This window comes from Herpailurus yagouaroundi, unplaced genomic scaffold (genome assembly GCF_014898765.1).
Source record: "Herpailurus yagouaroundi ecotype Mexico unplaced genomic scaffold, PumYag 194, whole genome shotgun sequence".
Lineage (NCBI taxonomy): Eukaryota > Metazoa > Chordata > Mammalia > Carnivora > Felidae > Herpailurus > Herpailurus yagouaroundi.
The window spans coordinates 7,835,619-7,856,168 of record NW_024412425.1 but is presented as its reverse complement, the minus strand read 5'-3'; positions in this window follow the sequence as shown (position 1 = coordinate 7,856,168).

Genomic DNA, 20,550 nt, shown 5'->3' with positions numbered 1-20,550 from the left:
TACTCTGATACTCTGTTATAACTTTCACACAAGTCTAAAATACAAAACATGAAATTCACACATATGCAAGAAACGCACAGGCAAATGTTCCTTCAGTGAACCTTGAAATCTTGAGCACCTACCATATGCCATCAGTGAGCAAAACTGGAAGGAAAAAAAAAATCCATGTCCTTTTAAATTCTAGTGGAAAGACAAAACAATAGCTGAAAAGCACAATAAACACATCAATTACATAGTATTTCAGAAGTATCTCCACGGAACAAAGCAACGTGGCTCAGAAGACCTGGAGTGAGGTGAGCAGCTGTAATTTAAATATTGCGGTCCAAGTAGGTCTCACTGAGAAGGTAAAATTTGAGCAAAGGCCTCAAGAAGGTGAGAGAGTGAGCCATGGCTATCTAGGGGAAGCGTGTCCCAAGCAGAGGTGCAAAGGCCCAGGGGCAGAAGTGAGTTTGACATGTTCTAAGCACAGCAGCTGGTCCGTGGGCCAAAGAGGTATTGAAGAAAAGTAGGAGCCTGGGTCATAAAGTGACAGGGGCAGATCACATATAGTCGTGTGGACCACCTTAAGGACCCTGGTTTGCATTTGGATAAAATGGGGAGACTCATGTTTTAAAAGGAAAAACAGTATTCTGAGTTTATTGGGATGGAGGGGGACCCATGAGGAGGGTACAGCACATACCCAGGCTAGTAGCTGGGGTGTGAGAATATTCTAAAGAGCAAAATTCAACACATATACCTAGCCGATTAGATGTGGGGGGAGAGAGAGGAGACAAGATGACTCCAAGATTTCATTTAACTAAACGTAAACTAGTTTGTAAGTAAGGAATCCATGGCTACCTTGTTTGTTGTAAAAAAAACAAAACAAAACAAAACAAAACACAAAAAACAAAAAACAAACAATAAGCCTGTTGTAAAAAACAACAAACCAAAATAAATTTGATCTAAATCGCCATGGCCTTACTTCTAGCATTTTATTCCGTACAACTAAATACACTGCACTTCAAAAATGATGTCACATTAGGGGCGCCTGGGCGGCTCAGTCGGTTAAGCGTCCGACTTCGGCTCAGGTCAGGATCTCGCGGTTCATGAGATCGAACCCCGCGTCAGGCTCTGTGCTGACAACTCGGAGCCTGGAGCCTGCTTCGGATTCTGTGTCTCCCTCTCTCTCTGTCCCCTCCTCCGCTCACGCTCTATCTCTGTCTCTCAAAAAATAAATAAGTTAATTTTTTTTTTTTTAAAAGATATCAAATTAAGAACGTATCAGCTAGGGGCGCCTGGGTGACTCAGTCGGTTAAGCGTCCGACTTCAGCTCAGGTCTCGCGATCTCGCGGTCTGTGAGTCCGAGCCCCCCATCGGGCTCTGGGCTGATGGCTCAGAGCCTGGAGCCTGCTTCCGATTCTGTGTCTCCCTCTCTTTCTGCTCCTCCCCCGTTCAGGCTCTGTCTCTCTCCCTGTCTCAAAAAGAAATAAATGTTAAAAAAAAATTTTTTTTTTTAATTAAAAAAAAAAAGAACGTATCAGCTACATCCCAGATGGAGAATACTCAACACGAGAAAGTTCTGGGCATCAAGTGGTACGCTGTAGGTGCTCATGAATGTTTCACCTCTGTCTGTTCCTTGGGCACACTGAACTTGTTCCCACCCCAGAGCCTTTGCACGTACTATCCCTTGTTCCTAAAATATCCTTCCTGCTCTTTGAACAGCTGGCCCTTCTTCCTCATTAGCTCAAATACTCTTTCCCTGACTTAGGTCACTCTCTACCCGCTACGCACTCAGGCAGGAGAAGTTTCCTCTTATTCGGGAAAGGATCAGCCCTTTTGTTCTCTTCAGGCCTTCGACTGATTGAATGAGGCCCACTCACATTAGGGAGGACCGTCAGCTTTACTGGGTCCACTGATTCAAGGGTTAATCTCATCCAAACACCTCATGGACACCCAGAACAGTGTTGGACCAAGGGCCTGGGCCCAGTCAGGCTGACCCATAAAATGAATCATCAGAGCTGTTTTACCCCCGTTAAGTTTGGCATTTTATGAGGGCATCTTAGCTATTCGTTTCTTGGTCTTTCTATCTATGCATGTGTCTTCCCTGTAAGGACATAACCTCCACCAGCTGTTTGTTGAACGAATGAACCCGTGAATAAAGGAAGGGCAAACAGTCCCACGTGTGGCTTGAGATTTAGGAGAGAGGGGCCTGGAATTTTCTGAGGCCAGGTGACGTTGGTGTGGAGAGGAGACGGTGGTTGATGAGAAGCAGGAGCCTGGGGAAGGCAGGAGGGGACTGGGGCGAGGGACCGGGGAGGAAGTAGACAGGATGAGATCAAACCTTATGGGAAGAGGCAGAAATGCATCTCTGACAGCCAAATCCCCCTGCCTGCATCCTGGCTTTTATTTTTAATCTGGAGTGCGGCATCTGACCTGGCCCCGCTGACTGGGAGCCGGAGCCACAAATCAAAGCCCGAAGCAGGGTGGGTGCCAGGCTGGGCTTCCCTGGGGAAGTGAGGGGGCAGCAACAGTGGAGGTGAGCCCGGTGGTCTCCCGAGCCCCGGGTGGCCGTTGTCTGTAAGGCAGAGGGGCCGGGAGACGGAGCGGTTCATCACGATGGCAGGGGACCCCAGAGAGAGGCTAGGTGGGGGACGGACACGGGGCAGCTTCTGGTAGCACCCTTGGCCCAGAGCTCTCACCTCAGGGATTCTTGCTGGCGTCACAGGTTTTGGTCCTTGTTGGTCGCTTTTGATGAAGACAAGAAGGGAGAAGCCACCATCAAGCGTGAAATGTTACATGCATACACGTTATCAAAACTGTTGAAGGGAAATGCCCCACGAGTGACTTAAGCTGAAATCATCCCTCCCGGGTTGTCATGCTCTGTTTAAAAATAAGTCTTAGCTAGCGTGATTGGTTTTTGAGGCATTGTTTGGGTATCTTTGTCGACAGCGTGCTCCTTCTCCTTCCCTGTGCAGGTGGCCGCCTGTCGGGACCCAGGCAGGAGCTGATGGGTGGTGCTTGGGGTCCGTCTCCTTCGCCCCGTCCCTGAGCACTGCGGGCCTGCCATCTGTCTGTACTGAGCCTGACTCTGTGCCCAGACCTCAGGGAGGCTCTGCTCTGGGAACCAAACAGGTGGAGACACAACCCCGCCCCCAGGAGCCTACTATGGTGGAGGGACCCTGTACCAAGAGAGAGGAGGCCCACTCAGGGACAAGAAGGAGACACACGGGGCGGGGCTGTGACTTGGGTCTGTAGAGGTCAAGGCCAGGGCAGTTCTGGGTGTGCCCAAGGAGGAGGAGGCCTTGTGGGCTGGGGGGGGGTGGTCCTTGAGTCAGGTCACACAGGTGAGAAGAGAAGAATCCAGGCAGGTGACAAGGGTCGAGGCAAGGCCTGAAGGTACCAAAAACCCGGTCCGAGGGACAGCCTGGGTCCCCCGCCAGATCCCAGCAGCCCCGAGGAGGTGGCGGTGGGGAAGGACCGATGGACGACGTCTGTCATTGTTGACGACCAAGTTCCTGATTTTCAGAAGCGGCTGTGGAACATACAGCTGAACAAGAATGCAGGCGGGTCAACAACCCAAAAGAATCAGGGGGAAAGATGAGGCAGAGACGGTTTACAGACGTGGAGGGCCTAACAGCCAAGGGCCCTAGGAAATGGTGCTCAACCTCCTTAACCGTCCGGGAGATGCGGACCTAAAGGACAATGAGGTGCCACCTCACAAAATGGAAAGCTGGAAAGCATGCAAGGTGACCAGGGCCAACAGCGCTGACGCCCTTCCTGGGGGAAGCCGCCTGGCGCTTCCTACGCCGCACACCCTACGCGTCCCGCACGGGTCCAGCGGGAAGGGGTGCGTAAGGCAGCCGCACCCTGCGTGAGTCTCCCTCCCCGCCCCCTCCCCCACCCCCCCGGGGCGGGGAGCAATCCGAAAGCCCGTCCCGGTTCCCGGGGTGGGGGGGGGGGGATGGAGAAGTTGGCTATGGTGCAGCCACAGCAGGTACCGCGGTCCTGTTACGCTTCAGTGTAAATACTTCTGAAAGTGACTTTGGGTTTGGCGACGATGGGAGGAGCTGGCCCTTCGGGCTTCCAGGAGCCAGAGGAGTGGAGTCAAGACAGTGGTTGGTGTCCGTGGTGCGCTGTGGCTTTTAAAGCATAAATCAGACGGTGACAGCCTCGTTTGTGGCTCTGCGGTGCATTCTGGCTGCACTTAAAATAAAAGTCAGACCTCTTACCACGGCCTCCAAGACCACATGTCCAGCCCCCCACAGTTCCTCCCCCTTCTCTCCCGCTGCCCGGCCACCTTGCCCTCGCCAAGGTCAGTGCCACCCCCGGATGTTTCTCTGACTAGCTTTCTCTTGCCCCGGCTCTCTATTCAGGCCATCTCTGGAGAACGCTTCCCTCACCGTCCTCAGGACTGCTGCGCCTAACGGTGCCCAAACCCCGGGGACCCCGCCGCGGCTCTCACCGGCCAGCGGCTCCTTCTTTCCCGTGGCGTTTCTGGATTTTCTTCACGGGTGTTATCGGAGGCGCTTAGGAGTCCGAAATGACCTTGTTCATTATCATCTGTTGTTTGCTGTCCGCCTTCTCCCGCTGGGGCCTTAGGCTCCTGGAGGGCAGAGACCTGGGCCTTCTTATTCACAGCCCCAGCCTCAATGCCTAAGCCAAGGCAGACGGTTCCTCCTTGTGTGCCGGATGAATAAACAAGTAAGCAGCTGGCAAGGGATGTCGGCCACGGGAGCTCACAAGCAGTGAGGCCCTGAGCCCGGGGTCTGGAAGGGTTACCCGCCCCCCCCCCCCGGCACTTCCCCCTCCCGGATGCTGGGAGGGTTATGGCTATCCCCGTTTTCCAAGGTGGGAAACTGAGGCTTGCGGAGGCCAGAAGCCAGCCCCCTAAGTACCGGTGACAAATCACCATTTAAACTCAAGTTTCTTCCCCTAGCCAGGCCCTGCGCAGAGCCCCAAACCCTTCCCAGTGCTCGTCCATCACCGGGCAGACTTCTGGGCCCTCTGGGTCTTTCAGGCCCCTCGTGAAGCGAGGGGGCGGCCGGGGATGCACAGGGGTGGGTGCAGTCCGGTGTGTGACCGGCCCTGTGGGCTCCGGCCAGGAGCCCATCTCCTCCCTTCCCCCCATCTGAGAACAGTGCCGGCGGCTGTCACATCCCACTAAGCTCAGAGGCTGTTTGTTTCATTGATGGAGACAGCTCCCACGGCTGTCCAAATCCAGCTTCAAACCACCTTGGTAGCGCCTGGCCACGCTGACCAGATCGAGTTTGAAGCTGACTCAATTATGGGAGCTGTTAGGTCCGAGCTTCCAGACCTTCTCCACGTAGAAGCTGAGGCCGCTTCCCACAGCCACAGCCAGGGCCCGGGACCCTTTCCAAGGGGACACGGTGCCTCCTGGGCAGCCCGGGGTCCTGGATGTGGCATCCCCAGCAGCCCGTGCAGCGTGTCTGATGGCCCCTCACCCTCTGTGCTCTGGAACCCCCGATGGAGAGAAGCCCCAGCCAAGGAGACCCCTATCTTCTCTCCAACATCCCTGCGTCCCTTCTTCGCTGACCCGAAAGCAAAGCTCTCTGCTCCCCAGGCCTCCCCTCCCGCTTCTGCCCACCCGTCCCCTTTGCGGCCTGGGCATCCACCTGTCCTGCGTGCCCACCCGATGTGTAATCAGCAGGTCCCGCCGGGGCAGCCGCGAATTCACTGCGCACCCCACGCAGGAAGGCTTTGCCGCTCGTCCGACATCCTGTGCCCGTGTGTGCAAATGACCGTTTTCCATAAATCAGGAGGGTTAAAGGTTATCCCACTCTCGTGTTACCAAACCCCGTTTGCATCCTGCTGTGCCCTCCCAGAGGGGACCGAAGGGCCGGAGTGGGGGTGCCCGGGGGCTGCTCCCACACGCGGACGTGCGGTGAGGGCTGCAGGACGCAGCACGCCGGCACAGTAGCAGGGTCCCCACTGGCCACAGCCTCCCTGCCTCCCTGCTCCCCGCCTCCCCGCACTGAGGCCCGTGTCCCAGGGAAGCGCATGCAGGGAGGGAGGAGCATCTCTGCTCATGTGGTTTCCAGGAGCCAGGTTGGCCCGCAGGCATTTGGGGATGGGTGAGATCGGCTCACTTTGTGCTACCAGGATTTGGCATCCGTTTCAGTGAGAAAATCCGTTGCCCCCAGTCCCGGCCTCTTGTGGGTAGATCACAGGATATCAGAGAAAGCCCAAGAGCCCAGGCACTTGTCCCCAATGGGAGCACCAGCTCCTCTGAGGGCCACTGCCCAGCTGGGTCCCACTCAGCTTGCCAAGGGCGAGGCCTGGCCCCGAGCTATTCCCCCTCTACAGACCCAGCACCGCGTAGGATCAGAACAGAAATGCCGAGGGTATTTAGTGGGCTATCTTATCAGCTTCCGAGGGCTGCTGTGATAAACTCCCACAGGCTCGGTGGCTCAAACAAGAGAAGGGCGTTCTCTCACCGTTTTGAAGGGATCTTAGGGTCTCCATAGGGCTGTGCTCCCTCAGGGGGCTAGGGGAGCACCCATTCCTTGCCTCTTCCAGCTGGCAAGCCTTGGCCTTCCTTGCCTCAGTCAGAGCCACATCGCTCCAATCTCACAACTGTCTTTACCTCCCCTTGTCCTGTGTGGGTCCCCGGGTCTCATCTCCCTCTGCTTCTCCCTTGTAAGGATGTGCATGACGGCACGCAGGGTCCGCCTAGATAACCTAAGAGTAGCTCCTTCTTTCAAGGCCTCTAACTTAATCACAGTTTTTGCCGTATCCGTTAATAGTTGTAGGTTCCAGGGATTGGGAAGTGAATGGGGGGGGGGGGGGGCAGAGGGAGGGCATTTTTTTCTGTCTTCCAGAGCTGTTACATAATAACTTGGGATCTCAGGGCAAGAATTTTCTCCTTTGGTGCTCACAGAGACCGAAGGGTCAAGGGGCTATCATTTACCCATTTGCCACGCTGGGCGGGAGTGGGGGTGGAGACAGGGCTGAGATACACCCCCGACATCCACGAGGATGATGAAAGGGAAGTGTAGAGGCCCTCGTAGTCAACATCCAGCTTCCCCTGGCCACTCGTGCAGTTGCACACCGTTCAATTACAGGGCCTTGGCGACCGGAAGTGTAGACCCTTGGAGTCTCGTGGGCCTGGGGTTATAGCCTGTTCCTGCCTCCGTTTCCTCACAATGCCAGCCCCCAGCAGGGTTATTGCGAACTTTTCTTTTAAGTTTCTTCATTTATTTTGAGAGAGACAGAGACAGTGCAAATGGGGGAAGGGCAGAGAGAGGGGGAGAGAGAGAATCCCAAGCAGGCTGCGCACTGTCAGTGCAGAGGCCGATGCAGGGGCTCAAGCTCACGAGGCTTGAGACCATGACCGTGGCCAAAATCAAGGGTTGACGCTTAACCCACTGAGCCTCCCGGGCACCCCAGGGTTATTCTCCATCTCAAAGGAAACCGCAGATGCAGGCACCTAGCTGCAAGTTTAGCACACAGTAAGCATCCAATCAATGGTGGATGTGATTGTTCTTTTTGTTGAATTGGACAAATGTTTCCTGATCCTTCCTGCGTGCTAAGCACCGGATGGTGGCATCGGTTTGCTGGGACAGCTGTCAGCGTCACCCAGTGCTGGCACTAACAGTAGCGACAGCACTCCTCATCACTATCTGCCCCTCCTTCCTGCCTGCGTGCCACAAGGGCACATTGAGAACATTCCACGTGAGACGCAGGGGTGAAGAGGATGACACAGTCCCTGCCCTTCTCTGCAGGAGTTCTAGGGCGGTGGCACACAAGGAGATTGCGTTCCCAGGTGAGAGTTGCGCCTGGACTTTGGAGGATGAAGCTGGGAGGAAGGAGAGGCCAGTGATGCCTCTTGTAAGAAGCAAGGCTTGAGCTGAGTCCCAGAGGTGATACCACCGGGTATTTGAGCTTTCGATGCCAGGAACCAGAAGGTTGTTAAAGAAATGGGCACCTTGTCTCTGGGGAAAGTAGTAGTGGGGATCAGCAAACAATGGCTGACCACACAGCAAGAGTCCCTTCTTGGGCAGACCCTGATAACGACGCCGATGGTAATGACCGTGTTATGGTTGGATGGCCAGAGTTCTGGAAGGAAATCCAGGCCACCCCCTAGGATGACCGGAGAGAGTTTAATGACAGGACCACTCACAACGGTGTAGGAGGCGCCAAGAGAAAACACTGAAGATTATAAGGCACCCAAGGGATGACATCAATGGACGGCCATCACTATTAGTGTTTCAATGCCTGAAGGGCCAAGGAAGGGACCATTCCCAGACCCAGAGAGCAGCACTCGTAGGAGAGGGCCAATCGACAGGAACTGTGGCCTTTAGCAGAAGAACGCAGCCGCTCTTGACCTGTGGCACGGAAGAGAGAGAGCCAGGGCAGTAAAGACTCTGACTTCCCTCCGACCTTCTCTTGTGGGGTTCCCCATTGGCCATTCCCAGCTGGAAGTCAGAGGGCAAGGGATCCTGTGGATGGAATGCATACGGTCATCTTTCTGGGATATCAGGGGTGCGGGTGGGGAAGGATGGGGAGCATATCTGGAGGGGCAGACAGAGAATCTCACCTGTGATTCCACCTAGGATGATGTCGATGGTGATGGTGATAATGGGTGTTGATAGTTGTAGGGGGATGGCGATGGTGGTGGTGATGATGATGGTGATAATGATGCCCATACAAGTGGTGGTGGTGATGGTGATGATGTTCGTGAAGACCAATATCATTATTGAGCTCCTACATAGTCACTCACTCTATTAAGGTCTTTCAATCTTTACACCAGCCCAGTAGGATAAGACAGTAGAGATTCTTGGACACTTGGAAGATCTACGTGAGGATCAACAGCCAGAATTATCCTCAGCTCCATCGGGCCTCCCCGCAAACACAAGGTTTGGCACGGCACCTGGTCCTAGTGACGTGGGTTGTAATTATGTGTAAATGGGCTGGTCTTACTACTTCCCTGTGAGCTCCTCTATGTAAGCTTGGTATCTGCTTATCACTCCAGCCCAGGGCTTGACGATATCCAGCAGAGTAACTGCCCCTCAGAATTCGCTAAACGAACGATGACGCACGAGTGAATGAATGAATGAGTGAGCGAGTGAGTGAACGAACGAATAAAGAGAGACTCCATGGCAACAGGTCACAGGGAGTAAGCTCTGGGTCTCACACCTGCTCTCCGTGGAGCCTGACTCATCATAGGCACTTAGCAAATATTGGAGAAGAGCCAACACAGTGGCACTGTGGTATTTCTGTTTTCTCTGGTACACATTTCCTCATGTCTAAACACGGACTGAAAACCATCCAAGCTTTCCGAAGCTATTTGGTTCCCTGAATTTTGCCCAAGCCCAAACTCCGAGCTAAGAGTGGGGATGTTTGTATGACGTCTCAGTGCAGCACATGGAAACCCACAGCCCAACATAGCTCAGAATTGCTAATAACCTTCAGATTGTTGTGTTAATAAGTGAAAATACAGAGAAACACAAACCTGTCTTCCTGTTAATGTTAATTTTGGTCCCAAAAAACGTTGCTAAAACATATTGCTGGGCATGCCACAGATGTTCCTTCTCTTGCACGTGCACGATATTCAAAGTGAGAGCTGGACGCTTTGACAGAATTTCTGTCGCTTCGATGATAACTGCGGTCAGGCCATTTTGCTACCGCTCGGGTCTGTCGTCTTATCTGACCATTCCCCTGTGCAGGTTCCCATTGGGGCTGGCGTGCAATTCTGTGTTTGCTACCACAACCTGCTCAGTAGACTGATAAAGGTAAGCAATTGAAAAAATAAGTTGAGCTATGTCACGTTCTTGTCAACTCACCCCCTAATTTCACTCTATGCAGAACATATATGACGGTCTGCTTGGTGGGGAGCAGAGTAGAATCCCAGGTTGTCCGTTCCCAGAGCTCATTAGGGTGAGAGATGACATGGAAAGATGTGTGGCTCTCCAGCCTGATACTGAGGCTTTAACTACCCTGGATAGAAGAGATTTAAAGCCACTTATCAGTTTTTAAAGAACCAAGCAGAACAGCCCTGCATTCCCTCATCTTGTCCTGGTTTATCTTCTATGTGCAGGGGCCATTTTTAAGAACAAGAAGGTGTCATAATTTAGAGTGATTACAAGAGCCACCCAGCATTCCGTGGCTTCAAGGCCTTTTCCTGACCATGCAGGGAACAGATTGACATGGGCATCAGCAAAGTGGGGCGGGGTGGATTCTGTGTCTCCAGTGCTGGGGAGCTACACCCCCTGGGGCAGGGAGGGCTGTTTCCTCCCAGTCTGAGAGTTCTTTAGAATCCATCCGCAATGGCTGGCATCTGGGTGAGAGGAGAGAGAGCCCTTTGAGAGCCCTGGGGAGTGAAAACAGAGGGCCACTCAGGCACCAGGAGCTAGACTGAAGTCAGCTTCCGGGAGGAGGCGCCATGTTAAGTACAAGTGTGGGCATTACCACCTGGCCTCACACTAATAGAATTTGTGTTTGGTGGACGTACACACTGACCAAGGGAAGAAACACACAAGGAAAAGGTGGAGATCTAGTCCCAGACCAGGAAACCCTGGAGGTGGCCTTGTCCTCTATCTAGTTATTGATTTATTTTCCCATTTTTTCAGCCAATTCCATCAAGTGAAACATGGGCCACCTCCCTGGGGATGCTCAAGGATGACTAATTAATGGTGATAAGGAGCCTTCTGTCCTGTGCCAGGCTGAGGGGGCAGCTATACGCCAGACTCCAAACAGAAGCTGGAAGAAGCCAGAGCCCTGGCCAGCACCACCAAAACTCCTGTCTCTGTTCTCACTTCCGTTGCAGGTGATTTCAGTGTCTGTCCTTATCACTCCAGTCCACCATTGCTACCATGTGGATTAGAAGCCTTGATAGTCACATGCTCCAAATAAAGACAATCTTTATTATGCATTGAGTGCAGGACGTGGGCTTCACAATACCCTCAGCGTTACTGCCATCAGTCTCTGCCCACAGTTGGAGCAAGAAGAGATCCACAGATGGAACAGCCTTCTCCAGAGGCTTTTGGAGAGGGTTAGGTTCAAGGTGGCTAAACACCATCTCAAAGAATCACTCGTGCACCAACACTGTGTATCCAGCTAAAGCGGAGAGTGGGTAGGACTGCCTGCCAAATTCAAGACCACAGGCAAGTGTTCCAGAGAGAGGCGAATCACCTGGAAAATAATCTTCAAGCTCCTCTCAGTTGGGTCCCACTGAAGCCTGCCTGGGGATGGGGGAAGGCATTTGTGTTCATAAGTGTCCATGCGACATTGCCGAATTACAGGTCACACAAGAATGCACAGCCCCCAGAAGAAATTTAAACCCTAGGAAGGGTCTATGAAGGATTGATCCTGGACCCTCACCCTTACCCAAGAGCCTCTTTCTAGGTACTTCCAAAGGAAGCAGCATCAAGCAGAGGTCCTCAGCAGGAAAGGCAAATTGGGCCTTTGCTTGTAATGGCAGGCATTCATCAACTTTCTCTTCAGAACCGCCTTCCTTTGCAGCCAGAAATTCCTCCATTGTTTTAACCCAAATGACAGAGAGGCCACCATGTGTCGGATGTGATCATGGAAGGTCAGGTTATTTCCTAGACCAATAATGCATGGATAAGAATCTATTTGTGGGGAATAAGTGAAGTGAAACTCAATGGCTCAAAAAGTAGGGGGTGTGATGGTTAACATTTTGTGTCCACTTGGTTAGGCCACAGTACTCAGGGATTTGGTCAAACACATCTGGAGGCTGTTGTGAAGGTTATTGTTTAGATGGGATTAACAGTTAAATCAGTAGACTTTGAGTAAAGCAGATTACCCTCCATAGTGTGGATGAGCCTCATCCAATTGGTTGAAGGCCTTAAGAAAGACCTTCCTCAAAGAAGAGGGAATTTTGCCAGCAGACTGCCTTCGGACTTGAACTTGTAGTTCAACGTCAGCTGTTCCCTGTCTCTAGCCTGTCACCATGCCCTGCAGATTTCGGACTTGTTAGACTTGACAATCATGGACCCAATCCCTTAAAATAAATCTATGTATGTATAATGCATGCGTGTGTGTGTGTGTGTGTGTGCATGTGTATGTGCATCGATCTATCTTTCATCTATCTCTATCTATCTATCTATCTATCTATCTATCTATCTATCATCTATCTACCATCATCTGTCTTTATCCTATCAGTTCTCTTTCTCTAGACAACTGAACTCTGCCTCATTTGAGTAGGAATGAGGAAGAAGGAAGCACTGTCTGCAGAGGCCAATAGAAAACAGAAGATTCTAGTGGTCTCCACAGTAGAGGTGTTGTCAGAACAACAACCCATCCAACACATGCCTTTTCCTCACCCAGCCTGAAGACCGGGTGCCAATGCCATGCAGCCGGGGCCTGCTCATTTACCTTGTGAAGAAGATGTCGCCTAAGAAATGGCTAACACTGCTCTGAGTGGAGACCGCCCTGGGAATGAAATGAAATGAAATGAAAAATGAAATCCTAGCTAGACACAGTAAGAAAGCATCATGGCTACCTCAGCCTGCTTCAGCAGACTGGCCGGGCTGTAAAACAGGAAGGCCATGGAAAGATAACAGGATGAGAACCAGGTACAGTTGGAATACGTTTTCCTGGAGAAATGCGCAGGGGCAAAGCGCCAGGCAGGCCCTGGTTTCCCGCGGGCTGGATGAGGGCCAGCGTAAGGCTCACCTATTGTTCTCAGGCTCACTGGTCCACCTCAATATGGCTCGGCCTTTATTAAGGGAATCCAAGAGGCCAGCTACCTGCTGCTATAGGGAGCTGATGTTTCCATCTTGCGCATTCCGATGAGCAAGACGTTTTGCCTTCCCCCAGTTCCATCCCCCAAAAGGAAGAAGTTGGCAGGCCACTGAAGTGTTTCGACTGAAGTGTCTTTGGTGTTCCCTTTCTAATAAAGGGCCATATATTAGTGCCGAACAGTCAGTGTTTTGAGCACTAAAGTAATACCAGTAACTCTCATTGCTCAAGAAACTGCTGAGCAAAACCTTCCAACAATGTGTCTCCCCGGCATTCCTTAACCCTATTGATAATGATAAAGCCTCATAAATCTAGGTAAATCTTTAATTACGCCTTCGGAACATGGCGATATTATGACTGTGACATAGTCATAAAGGGCACATTCAAAATTAGCTCCATATACATTTTGTGAATATGGAAAAGGTAGAAGTGACTACAGTTAAGGAGGAAAGACCAAAAAAAAAAAAATCGTACTTTTTTTTTTCCTTGTTACAACCACCTTTTAAAATGGGAATTTAATTCATTTAAAAAAAAATTATTGTGGAAAGCTCTGTCTGTGGACTCCTCCGATTTTTATCAAAACCCAGTGTCAGCTTTGCTGAGCCCTAGTGCAGGTTACGAAATCTATCATCTGAAATGAAGGGAGTCTATTCCTCTGTGCTAAAAACACCTTTTGGTCTAAAAACTGTTCTCCCTCACATGAAGCACGGGTGAAATATTTATGGAGACAGGAGATCGTCCTCACTATTCTTACGAAGCCCTAAGAAAGCCTGGAGTTTGCTTCATTCCCTAGGATCAGGGTGATTCCCTCGCACTTCCCCCACCCCTGTCTTTGGGCAGGAGCCCTATGCAATTTATTTTTATCCTCGGCCCACGCATATATTTTTACTTGTGTGAACACTATCGGGAAAGATTAAGTTCTTTTATTTTGTGAATTAAACGGCATTTTTGAAAATCTGGCGGGGTAGTCGGTGACAGGATTAACAAGGGCCCTTTGCAGAGTTTTGCTGTTTTCCTGATTAGGTTAGAGGTATTTGCTATCGAAGTAGGAGCTGATGAAGTGATTTCCTCCATGTGATGGAATGCCTGACCCTACTTTATCGCCGAAGCTTCATAAAGAAGTCTTCCTTACTGTCGAGAAAGCCCAACCAAGAGTGAAAATGACATTAGCAAAAAGCTAAGCGAAAGGTCAGTAGAGCAGAATGAGAAGGGGGAAGGAAAGAAATGCATTCCTTTGCTTTCTTTTTTCTTTTTTTTTTTTTTTTTTAAAGGGTTAAGGAAGACCTCCCGGTTACAGGCTCTGTATCAGCGGAGCGGGGGTAGGCAGGTGAGCGGAACCTCAGAGTGTTAGGTACTGAGAGCAAGATGCCTTTCTGAGCCTCTGGAGTTTAAAGGTAAAAATCATATTTAAACAACAACAACAACAACAACAACATGGGTGACACGAATACAGAGCGAGGAAAGCACCACCCCTCTCCCCACCTGCACCTGCCTAATGATTTCCAAAAGCTTCCTTTGGGTGAGCTCTGGGTCTCTCCCGGCAGCTGGCTGGGCTTCGAGCTCCTATTCGGGGCTGCCAGACACCAAACCAAGAAAGCAGATGAAAGTCCTCCTCTCCCGTTGCCGCACACCTCTCCGACCCCCTTCCTGAGCAGGGAAGAAGGATGGCATTGGGGCAGGGGTGAGACCAAGCTGGTGAAGGGAGCAGAAGAACAGCCCGACGGCACTCCGGGCTGGGCGCCTCGGCATGGTAAGTCCAGACAAAGCCACTGTGTATGTGGTTGATTGCATTATTAGCCCCGCCTCCCTGAATCCCCAAGGCCATCTTCCCCATAAGCATATATTATTTTCTTTTAATGGAGGCAACATCTGCATACAACAAAAGGTACGTAAGTGTACGTTTGGATGGATGAATTTTGGCAAATGCATACACGTGTGTGATCCACAGCCCCGTTGGAATATAGTGCATTTTCATCAGCTCAGAATGTTCCCTCATGCCCCTTGCCAACTGATGCCTGCCCTCCCACGCACTCAAGCAAACCAATGGTCCTGGTATCCCTTACCGTATCGGTTTAACTCCAGATCCATGGAATCCTATAGAAGGCACTCTCTGCACCTAGCTTCTTTCACACAGCAGAAATTCTCTATTGTGCGTAATGTATTGTAATTCTCTATTGTGGGTATCAACAGCTTATTCATTGTAATGACTGGGATTTATTTTGTCATCTGAACTTACCTCAATTTCTTTATCTGTTATATTTTGATGGACATTGGGTTGCCTCCAGTTTCGGGCAATTAAGAATCAAGCTGCTGTGACCGTTCTCGTACAAGTCTTCTGGGGACATGTGTTACGATTCCCTTTGAGTGGAAGGCTGGAAATAGAACGGCTGTGTCACGGACTGTATGTTTACTCCCTGAGAAACTCGCAAACTGCTTTCCAAAGTGGTTACACCATTTATGTTCAATCAGCACGCAGGACAGCTTTGCCGTCTGCTCACTCCGGGCCCTCACCAACATCTAGCATCGGCTGTCTTTTATTTTTTAACTTTTTAAAGTTGATTTATTTATTTCACGAGAGAGAGAGAGAGAGAGAGAGCAGAGGAGGGACAGAGAGAGAGAGAGGGAGAGAGAGAATCCCAAGCAGGCTCTGCACTGACAGTGCAGAGCCCGACGTAGGGCTCAATCTCACAAACCATGACGTCGTGACCTGAGCAGGAATCGAGAGTCGAGATGCTTAACCAACTGAGCCACCCAAGAGCACTGTCTTTTAAGTTTTGAGCTAGAAGCGAGTTGTCCTAGGGAATACGTACACCTCTCCAAATATGGTTTTATTTTGCATGTCCCTGATGACTATTGGCCGTGGCCACTTTTTCATATGCTTATGGGTCAGTCCAATATCTCCCTTTGTGAAGTATTTGTTCACGTGTTTTGCCACTTTTTTATTGAGTTGTCGTCTTCTTACTGAGTTGCCTGGGCTCCTCATATCATCTGAACACCAGCTCTTTTCCATATAATCTTTTCTCCCAGTCTATAGTAGCCAATTACGTCATACTTTTTATTTACATGCGGTAAAACTGACCTCTGTTGCTATATAGTTCTATGACCATTAAAACATATATAGCTTCCTGTAACCACCACCACGTGCAGGGCACAGAACAGTTGCATCATCCCACAAACCGTCTCATTGCTCCCCTTTTATAATCGTGTTTGCAGTCACAGGTTCCCCACTCCTAACCTCTGCCCACCACTGGTCTCTTGTCACTATCGTTTTCATCAAGGAGAACACCATGTAAGTGGAACGTATACAGTTCTTTGAGTCTGATTTCTTTCATCTGCCTCCCTTTGAGATGTCCTCAAATACTGTGTATATCAACAGTTCATTTCTTTTTATTATTGAGTGTAATTCCAGCGTACCAATTCTTTTGTAATGGTGTCTTTTGTAAGCAGAAGCTTTTCGTCTGGATCAGGTCTGATTTATCAATCTTGTTCCCGTTACGAATGAATGTCTGCACACCCACTCGTGAATTCGCATGTTGAAGCCCTAAGCTTCAAGGTGATGGTATTGGGAAGTATTAAGTATTGGGAGCCTCTGGGTGGTAATTAGGGTTGGAGGAGGTCACGAGTGTGGAGCCCCCACTGATGGGATTAGAGCCCTTATGAGAGGAGGAAGAGATTCCAGAGCTCTCTCTCCTATCCATGTGACAACATGGCAAGAAGACCCATCTGCAAACTGGGAGGAAGGCTGTCACTAGAATCTGACCCTGCTGACCGCCTAATCTTGGACCTCCAGCCTCCAGAACTATGACATAGAAATCTCTACTGTGTAGACTGCCCAGTCTATGGTCATCTGTTATCAGCCTAAGCGGACTCAGACACTTTGCATTTTCTAAGACACCCAAAGGCCAATAAGATACTCTTTTATATTTATTTCTAAGTGCTACATACTTTTTGCTTTTACATTTGGAAACTATAGTATGCCACAAATGAATTATTTTTGTGTGTGATTTCACGTAGGGTTTGAAATTCACTTTTTTTTTTCAACATGGCTATCTCTGTTTTGGCATTACTTGTTGAAAATATTGTCCTTTCTTGTTGAACTGTCTCATGGCTTTTGTCAAAAATCAATTGCGTAAATAAATGTCTGTATTCGACTCTGCACTTCTGAGTCAAACTCTATATTCTGTTTCCTTAATCTATGTGTCTATTTTGTACCAGTACAAATTGTCTTGATGACTATAGTTTTATAGGCAGACTCAAAATCAAGTAGTGTTAAGTACTCACCCCCCCGCCCAGTACTGTTTTCATCATTCTGGGTCCTTGAGATTTCCCTATAAATTTTATTTTATTTTATTAAAAAAATTTAATGTGTTTATTTATTTTTGAGAGAGAGACAGAGTGTGAGCTGGGAAGAGACAGAGAGAGGGAGACACAGAGTCTGAAGCAGGCTCCAGGCTCTGAGCTGTCAACACAGAGCCTGATGTGAGGCTTGAACCCATGAACCAAGGGATTGTGACCTGAGCTGAAGTCCTACACTTAACCAACTGAGCCACCCAGGCTCAGTCCATATAAATTTTAGATTCAGCATGTCACTTAAAAAAACGAACGAACGAATAAACAAACAAAACCACTAGTTTTTCGAGCACCTGTGTGGCCCAATGAGTTGAGCATCTGACTCTTGATTTCGGCTCAGGTCATGATCCCAGGGTCATTGGATCAAGTCCCACATCACTAGGTGTGGAGCCTACTTAAGATTCTCTCTCTCTCCCTCTGGTACTCCCCCTTCTCTCTCTCTCTCTCTCTCTCTCTCTCTCTCTCTCTCTCTCTCTTTAAAATTAAAAAAAAAGAATACAAAAATAAATTTAATTAATTAACTAATTTTTAAAAAGTGTAGTGGGATCTAGATTGTTACTGACTCACTTTGGGGATACAGGCTATCTTAACAGTATTAAGTCTCTTCATTTACTTAGGTCTTATTACATTTCTCACAGTATTTTTTGTACTTTCCAGTGTTGAAATCTTACATATATTTCCTTAAGTACTTTTTAATTTTATCATATATACTGTGTTTAATTTTCACTTTCCAATGTTCCTTGCTGGTACGTAAAAATACACGATTCTCCAGCATTGACCTTGTCGCTAATAACTTTACTAAATTAATCATTGTTTCTAATTATTTATAGATTCATTTGGGGCCTCTACATGGATAATTCTACAGCTGTGTATAATTATGGTTTTACATCTTCCGTTTCGTATTTGGTGCCTTTTCTTTCTTTTTCTCCTATTGTACTGATGGACCCTTTACTCCAATAAAGAATATTCTGTTATTGTTTTTGCTATTACGAGGAACTCTTCATCAGATTGAGAAATGTTCCTTACATTCTTAGTTTGCAGAGAGATGCTTTTGAGGTTGGGTAGGGAAAATTAGCAAATTTTTCTTTGCATTTATTGAGATCATCATATGATTTCTTCATTCTCTTTTCTCTTGGTAATTCTGGTGAATTCAATTAATGTTGACTGTTAAACCAAATTTGCGTTCCTTAGATAATCAATTTAATTATGATGTATTAGCATTCTTGTTCTAATTTTGTTAAGAACTTTTGCATCTATGTTCATAAAAATTATTTGTCCATAATTTATTTTCTTCTTCTTTCTTTTAATTGCCCTTGTTTGGTTGTAATATTAGTTTTAAACTAGGTCCATCAAAGAAGCTGTGATGTATTCCTTTCTTCTCTACTTTCTCCAAGAGCTAGTGTAATATTGGTATTATTTTTTTATTGCCATTTGATAAAATTCACCAATGAATTCATCTGATACTTAGGGGCTTCTGGTAAGAGGACTCTAATTACAAATTCAATTTATTTAATAGACATGTGGCTAATCAACTTTTGGATTTTGTTGGGTTAATGTTGGTAATTTGTGTCTTTTGATGGCACTTTTCAATGCCATCAAAACTTTGTAGACACAGAGTTGTCCAAAGTATTCCCTTATCTTTCTAAAATGTCTGTGTGATCTTTAATGATATCATCTGTTTTCTGGAAGTTTGTGTTTTTTTCCTTCTTTTGTGTAATTAGTCTAGTTAGGTCTTTATCAATGTTATTAATCTTTTAAAGGAACTAAGCTTTTGTTTTATTTACTGCCTTTACTATTTGTTAATTTCTATTCATCAATGTCTACTATTATCTTTATTCTTCCCTTCTTTCTATCTGTATTGGTTTAATTTATTTTCTTAGATTTTTAAGTAGCTAGTGCGTTATATTTTGTTATTTTCTTTTTTAATATAAGCATTTAAGGCAATGCACTTTGCTCTGAGTGCTGCTTTAGTCATATGCCATACAATTTGATGTGTTATATTTTCTTTATTATTTTATAAGATTAGCCTTTTTCTCTGACGATTTTATTTTGTTTACACTGGTAGGTTATTTAGAAGTATGTGGTTTGTTCCCAGATGTGTGGCAATTTTCCCCAATTTTTTATTATTTATTTCCTACTTTTATTTCGTGGTATCAAAGAAAATATTCTATGATTTTAATCTTTTGAAGTGTATGGACCCTTCCATACATTACCTTCTTGTGTTCGTATCTATTCTAAGTTTCATCCTGGTGAATGTTTTGCGTGCACTTAAACACGTTACGAGGTTGTTGGATGTCACGTTCCGTGAATGTCAATTAGGTTAGGTTGGTTAATAGTGTTAATCAAATTTCCTGATTTTATCTACCCACTCTACCAATTACTGAGGCAGGAGTGTTGAAATCTCTAGCTAGCACTGTAAATTTATCTTCTCTTCCCCTTTTCATTTTGTAAAGTTTTCCTTTGTGTTTGAAAACTATTATCAAACCTGTGTATTTTTAGCATTGCCCCTTTACTTAATGAACCACCCCGTTTATCACCATTTATTTTATTTTTTTTTTTTAATAAGTAGTTCAACGTTTTTATTTATTTTTGGGACAGAGAGAGACAGAGCATGAATGGGGAAGGGGCAGAGAGAGAGGGAGACACAGAATCGGAAACAGGCTCCAGGCTCCGAGCCATCAGCCCAGAGCCCGACGCGGGGCTCGAACTCACGGACCGCGAGATCGTGACCTGGCTGAAGTCGGACGCTTAACCGACTGCGCCACCCAGGCGCCCCCCGTTTATCACCATTTAAATGGCCTTTTTAACTTGGATAATATCCCTTTCTTAAACTCTCTGCGTCTGAGGGTAATGGCGGCACGCTGGCTTTCCACGCTGTTAGCACAACACAAATTTTCCCCGCCTTTTACTTTTAGCCTATGTGTCTCTCTGTATGTCCAGTGCTTCTCTTACAGTGGCATACAGTCAGATAGTTCTTATTTACTGAGCCTGAAATACCTTGCTTTTAGATTAAAGTTAGGAAGAGTTAGGGCGCCTGGGTGGCTCAGTCAGTTAAGCACCTGACTTCGGCTTAGGTCATGATTTCACAGTTCGTGGGTTCGGGCCCCACGTCGGGCTCCGTGCCGACAGCTCAGAGCCTGGAGCCTGCTTCGGATTCTGTGTCTCCTTCTCTTCCTGCCCTACTTGTGCTGTGTCTCTCTGTCTCTCTCTCTCTTTCTGTCAAAAAGTAAATAAATGTTAAAAAAAATTAAAGAGAAAGAGCTGACATGGCTGGAACTTACAACATGGGATACTAAAGAAGTAACTTGACAGAGGAGTCCAATCCATCTGCATAGAGGTCTCCTTGAGCTTCTGGCTGAATACTAAGTTGGGAGTGTGCATGACATGGTGTAACTTTGTAAGTGAAAGCAAGCAAGCAAGAAAAAGAGAGGGGGGTAGGAAGAAAGGGGGGAGGAAGGAAGGAAGGAAGGAAGGAAGAAGGAAGGGAGGGAAGAGGAG